The 7,335-nt window shown below is 33.8% G+C and overlaps 1 pseudogene; it reads left to right on the top strand.

Annotated features, from left to right (window-relative positions):
• The first annotated feature begins 450 nt into the window (after positions 1 to 450).
• LOC117313130 (U6 spliceosomal RNA) lies at positions 451 to 548 on the top strand (annotated as a pseudogene).
• The last annotated feature ends 6,787 nt before the right edge of the window (positions 549 to 7,335 follow it).

Raw genomic sequence — 7,335 nt, 5'->3', positions numbered from 1 at the left:
CTCAAAAATTTTGTGCTGTAGTTGTTTTTTCTTAAACACAAATATGTTTCTGAGGAAAAACAACATTTTCAATGAGAATAGGCTTGTGAAAGGACATGCATTTTAGGAACCTTACTGTTAGCTTCACAGTCTCTACCACAATGGTGCAAGGCAAGGGTGAAGATGATCAATTTTGCCAGGTCTTCTGGATAGTGAATTCAGAACTGATTTTAAGTTCTTCCAGAATGGAACTCCTTTTAAACTTCTTTCAAAATACAACTCCCTTTTTTCAAAGAGGTAGAGGGGTTTCAGAAATTTTTATGCCCTTTTGGATATTAAATAAAACTCTTAAAAAATAAAATTTTGATGAGTTGAGTGAAAAAGAAATATTAAAATCCATCAAATGTGGATGGGAAAAATTAAAGTGGTTTGTCACAATATATTTTGGGTTTGATGAATTTTAAAAATTTAGTAGGCAGCACATATACTAAAACTGGAATAGTACAGAGAAGATTATCATGGCCCCATGCAAGGATGACAAGCAAATTAGAGAGGTGTTCCATATTTTAAGAAGTTTTTAAAAACACATGTAATAATAATGGTTTTAAGACTACTACTTGCATCCTACTTGAGAAGAGTTTTGTTTTGTTTTGTTTTGTTTTGGGAATGGACGTGATATCCATTCTGTAATGAATTTAGAGGAGTGCCTAGAAACACATGTAATAAAGATTGTTATATAGTGCTATGTGCGCCAAAGGAAAAAAAAAAAAGGTTGGGGGAAAAATTTAAACTGTGAACTCAAATTATAAGTAGGATTACTCATCCCCACAATAGCCATAGTTTAGAACTTTCTTATCTTCTTACTTATTAAGTGGGTTTCAAGTATTCTTTTGATATGCAGATTTTTAAAACATTTTGTTCCATGGCTGATCATCAGAAAATCAGAAACATTGTGATTTTCTTTCTTAGGAGAAAATAAATATAATAGTTATTCAGACACCACTTAATGTATACAAAGTGACACTGGCACCTAATCTAAGTTCCCCCAAATGGCCTTCTTCTGTTAAGAATTGCGCAAGTCTGTATGGTTTTAAAAACAATAATAAGTGGATAGTTTGAAGTGTAAAATAGTACCCCCACTTTGGAGAAAGGTTTGACACTTTCTTATAAAGTTAAATTGCCCTTGTTTTCTGGTCTAGCAATTCCACCCCTAGATCTTTACCAAAAAAATAAAAACACATATCCACAAAGCTTTAGTCATAAGTGGCAAAAATTGGAAACCCAAATTCCATCAAGAGGAGAATGGACAAATTTTTTACATTCATACAGTGGAATACTATTCAGCAGTAAAAAATATAGTAATATACACAACAACATGAATAAGTCTAACAGATGTTATGCTGAGCAAAATAAGCTGAACATAAAAGGGTACACAGTTCCATGAAGGACAATATTAGACAAAACTAAGTCAACAGTTTTAAAAATCAGAAAAGTGTTTGCCTCTGGATAAAGGAGAGGATCAACTGGGAAAAGACATGAAGGTACTTGCTGGAATGATGGCAATATCTGTTCTTCATAGGGGTGTAGGTTATTGGGAGCTACATACATTGATCGAATTGTACACTTAAAATGTGTGCATTTTACTATAGATTAAGTTTATGTTGAAAAAGAATAAATGTATATATTTTTAAAGATTTTTTTAATACATGTCAGGCAAATAAATCAAAAGAAGTATGGCTTCTTTTATGTGCATTCCCATATCACTGTTTGTGAACTTAAGTGGTCCTAGCAACAAAATGAACAGATTTAACTCTGCAACTGTGCAGCATTTTTCTAACTGGTCTATTTTCCAGAAGGCAAGGGCTTGTCTTTTTTTTTTTTAATTTAAATTGTTTGTAATACAGCACATAAATTGCCATTAAACATGGCAATGCAATGAGAACCTCTAGAAGAAACAGGTGGGATCACTTCCCATTTTTTTTCCTTATGACTTTGAGAATAAATCTCCTCCAAATGACACCTTTCTCCTTCAAACACTTCAGTTGTATATTTTATAACTTTTACATATGTCATTTTTACATGACAGTCACAGCTCCCACCTGGAGTTTTGCAACACTGTCCGCATGTTACATTTTTTTTAGAATATGCATGTTTTATTCTGAATAATTTTGCATAATAAAAATGAAAGTACAAAATAATTAACACAAAATATTTTAAAAAGCTAAATAAATCAAGAAAGGAAAAAGCAGAAATGCAATCCATGGCAGAGTCTCCAAAAGTCACATAAAAGTTCGAAAACATCCTTCCAGTTTCACTAATGGAAAGACTTCAAGGTCAAATTGAAATCCCAATGTCAAGGGTCTAAAATAATATATGTACTACATACTACCTAGGCAATTAATATTGATGTTGAGGTATACAGATTCAACAAATTTTTAAAAATTATGTAAATGGTTTAATAGCCACAGAGATTATAACTAACAAGCTGAGAAAAACTTAAAGAATACTGAGATCCCTATTAGACATTTCAAAAAAAGATTGATCTTTTTTATTGACTTGCACATTCATTCATTCACTTGTTTGTTCATTCTATCAACAAATATTTATTGGGCATCTATTATGTACAGGAGGTTCTAAGGGTTTGGAATATGTAGGAGACAAACAGATAAAATTGTCAACTTGTCAATATGAGATAGAATGTTTGATAGTATACTAAGGGTAAAAAGGCAGGGAAACGAGATATAAAATTAAGGGAAGAGGACTGAAATTTTTTTCCTTTTTTTTTTTTTTTTTTTTTTTTTTGCGGTACACGGGCCTCTCACTGCTGCGGCCTCTTCCGCTGCGGAGCACAGGCTCCAGACGCGCAGGCTCAGCGGCCATGGCTCACGGGCCCAGCCGCTCCGCGGCATGTGGGATCCTCCCGGACCGGGGCACGAAGCCGTGCCCCCCGCATCGGCAGGCAGACTCTCAACCACTGCGCCACCAGGGAAGCCCCAGGACTGAAATTTTTAATAAAGTAACCAGGAAAAGCCTACTGGTAAAGGTGGATTTTGAGTAAGGACCCAAAAGAAATGAGAGAGCTAGATTTGCCAATACCTGGGAAAGAGCAGCCCAGATAGCAAGAAAACCAATGCAAAGGCCCTGAGATGGGACAACACCTGGCAAGTTTAAGAAGCTGAAAAGCAGCCCTTATAGCTGAAGCAAAGAGAAGAAGGAGAGAAAGGGAGAAGGTAAGAAAAAAAGCACTGTGAGCTAGATCAAACAGGGCTTTCCAGGCTGTTGTAAAGAGTGGTTTTTATAGTGCTTGGGATGGGGCCACTGAAGGTTGAAAGCAGAGGGATGACATGGTCTCACTTCCATTTTACGTAGATCTTTCTGGCTTCTCTTTAGAGGATAGAATGGGGAGGGTCAAGGGTGAAAACAGGAAAATCATTTAAGAGGCTACTGCAATAATTCAGATAGAATGAGATATGATAGTAACTTGGAACAGGGTGGAAGCAGTGGAGAGTGGAGAGAAATGGTCGAGTTTTACATATATTTTGAAAGTAGAGTTAAGATCTGTCGGCAGGTCAAATGTGGGGTGTGAGAAAAGGAGTCAAAGATGAATGTAAGGTTTTTGGACTAAGCAAATGAAAGAATATTGATTTCTCAATTTGGGTTAAGTCCTTGGCATATTAATGGAATTATACCCACTTGACAAGAGGGGATTACAGTAGGAAAAAACTTGCTACTAAGAATAAAACAAATAAAAACCCTTTCCCTATGTCTAGGGAACATAAAATACAATAATATTTATGCAATAATCTTTATGCAATCAAATTGTGTTAAATATATCACTAATTTGTAGTGTTCATTATTCAATAAAATTGATATGGAGGTCAATCGTTAGCTCTGAGTCAGAGAGAACTAGGTTGAAATCCAAAGTCCACTACTTTAAGCTGTGGATATTGCGCAAGTTATTTAACTTCTCTAGATCAGTTTCTTCACATCAAAACTAGATATACAAATACCAACTTAGGTTCTTGCTTGAATAATTTAAAATATCTGTCATCTTTTAGGTACCTAATAATAGTAGTTGTGATTATTATTTCCCATTGAGTCAAATTCTCTAATTTACTTCGGCAGTATTTGAATTATTTTAACCTGAGAATCCAGTATATTATTAAAAAAGGACAAATAATAAATATTTATTGTTGGATAAAAAGTTATTTTGAGTATTTATCTACATGAATGATATTTAGAAGATCTGAATTTAGTTTCAAGAACATTTCTTCTTTAGCACATAACTTTGTTTACTACCAGTGGTAAAAGTTAATCTGTGGAAGTAGGCTCACTAAATATCATCCCAGTCATCTCTTCTCTTACCTTCTCTACCATAGAGGTTTCTGTTGCAGCTAAAGGTAAAACATGGCATAGTTCTAACCAATAAAATGTAAGGAAATCTCCTGGGTAAGGCTTCCAGAATGGTTTTTGTTTTCCCAGTAAAAAAAGGGACAGTCTCAGCTGATACATCTCTTTCTCTCTCCCTCTCTCTCTCTCTCTCTCTCTCTCTGTCCCCTTTACATCATTGTCTTTCCCCTTCATCCCTTCCTGAAATGTGGATAAAATGCCTTGACGTCTAGCAGCCATTTGGGGATTATTAGGTAATAACTATGAGAAGAAAATGCAACACTCTGTGCATGGTGATGAAATGAACACAGAGATGAAAATAATATGTACCTCTGAAAAGATCATTGAGATGTACTAATTGTGAACTATCAACCTCCAGACATCCTATTTTGTGAGAAAAAATTAAAACATATTTAAGCCACAGTAGTCAAGTTTACTTTTACTTGAGGCCAAATATATTTCTAACTGATTCACTACTTTTCCTTATATTAGGCAAGCAATATAGATGCCACTTTGTTCCTTTAAATTTTATCTTGACTTTTTTTTCTAGTAAGGTACACTATTATTACTTTCTCATTCTCCTATTTAAATCATGTAAGCTATTTTTGGGAAAAAAATTTTTCTGAAAATACACCCATGTGTTTCTCACAGAATCTTTTAGTAAACTTATGTGAAATATATACATACATGTAACTAATGCTTCTAAATGAAGAAGAATTTTTAAACCAAATTAACATCACAATATAGGAATTTTTAAAATATTCATGTAATTTTTTAAAAAGCTAATAACTGCTCTCAGAGAATTGATAAATATTCCTTAAAGGTTGAAAACAGTTTTTCTCCATTTTAAAAAGGTGCTTTTTTTTTAGTCCGTTTATCATAGAAGGAAATAAATGTAAAGTACACTTTTAACCTAGAGCTGTGTTTCCTCCTCTAAAGGAATAAATATGATGTCAATGGTAGCATTAAGGCATATCGAAATGGTTTCCTAAGAAAATCAAGCTTATGTCCCAAATGGCCACTCTCACTGGCTTTTTCTTTGCTTTCCTTCCTTCCTTTTCTTTCTTCTTTTCTTTTTGGCCCGCTACATGGCAATTGCAAAAAAAGGAATAAAAGCGGAGATAGAAAGTGACCTTAATTTGCCCACATCACGTAAGGTTAGCAACCTATAAGTCCCATTTGCAGTAGTTTTATTTAAAGATAAATACTACATAGGAAGTACATTTTATAGTGATAATACTGATGATGCAAGAGTAATATAGGTTGACTAAGTGAAGAATCACTTTTCTGAAAAGAGAACACTTTAGGCAAAATCTTTAGATATTAAATTATTTACGCATTTCTATTTATAGATGGTCAAAAATGGTTAAAATAGTTCATATGACAAGGAACTTCTGGAAAAGAATATTTCTGGCAGAAGCATCCAAAGTTAGTTATAATGATCAAGGTATTTGTTTATTTGTTCTCTCCATTTGCTATCATCCTCTCAGGCCAAACATTCAACGGTCAAGACTATTAAACTTCATTATAAGAACTCAAATGTATACATCTGAGATTTGATTGAGTACCACAGCAAATGTATTGCTTTCTCTCGCTCTCTCTCTCTCTCTCTCTCTCTCTCTCTCTCACACACACACACACACACACACACACAGTACTCTTCGGCAGATTTCTATGTAGTCAAAAGGAATGGGAATGTGTGTGTATATGTGTGCGAGAGGGACAGAAAGACATAAAATGAAAACCTGATGTAAATAAAATGCTAGAAAAAAAAAAAACTCTTCCAAAAAATTTAAGAGAACACTTCCAAACTCATTTTATGTGGCCAGCATTACCCTGATACCAAAGCCAGACAAAGACACCACAAGACAAGAAAACCACAGGCAAATATCCCTGATGAATATAAATGCAAAAATATACAACAAAATACTAGAAAACCAAATCCAAACATATTAAAAGGGTTATGTACCATGACTAAGTGGGATTTATCCTTGGGATGCAAGGATGGTTCAACATACAAAAAACAAGTAATGTGATACACCACATTAACAGAATAAAGGATAAATATCACATGATCATTTCAATAAATTCAGAAAAAGCATTTGGCAAAATTCAACACTCTTTCTCAACAAACTAGGTATAGAAGGAATGTACCTCTACATATAATAAAGGCCATTATGACAAAACCATGGCTAACATCTATCCCAATGATAAAAACTGGGAAGCTTTTCCTCTAAAACATGGAAACATGGCAAGGATATCTACTCTTGCCACTTCTCTCTAACATAGTTCTTGAAGTTCTACTCAGAGTAATTAGTCAATAAGAAAAAACAGGCATCTTAATCATGAAGGAAAAAGCAAAATTTTCCCAGTTTTCAGATGACATGATCTTACATAGAGAAAACCCTAAAGACTCCATTAAAAAAAAAACTGTTAGAACTAATAAACAAATTCAGTAAACCTGCAGGATACAAAACCAACACACAAAAGTCAGTTGAATTTCTATACACTAACAACCAACTATCTGAAAAGGAAATTAGGAAAACAATCCCATTTAAAAGAACATCAAAAAGAAAAAATACTTAGGAATAAACTTAACTAGGTAGGTAAAGATTTGTATACTGAAAACTATAAAACACTGATGAAAGAAATTAAAGAAGAGACAAATAAATGGTAAAACATCTCATGCTCATGGATTGGAAGACTTAGTTTTGTTAAAATGTCTATACTACTCAAAATGATATACAGATTCAATTCAATCCCTATCAAAATCCCAAAGTCATTTTTCACAGAAATAGGAAAAAATTCTAAAATTCATATGGAACCACAAAAGACCACAAACGGCCAAATCGATCATGAGAGAGAACAGAGCTGGAGGTATCACACTTCCTGATTTCAAAATACATTACAAAACTACAGTAATCAGAAAAAAAAAAAAAAAAGCATCGTACAGCTAAAGACAGACAT

The sequence above is a fragment of the Tursiops truncatus genome, chromosome 7, assembly GCF_011762595.2.
Source record: "Tursiops truncatus isolate mTurTru1 chromosome 7, mTurTru1.mat.Y, whole genome shotgun sequence".
Lineage (NCBI taxonomy): Eukaryota > Metazoa > Chordata > Mammalia > Artiodactyla > Delphinidae > Tursiops > Tursiops truncatus.
The sequence above is the reverse complement of the archived record's forward strand: the minus strand, read 5'-3'. Positions and strand labels throughout refer to the sequence as shown.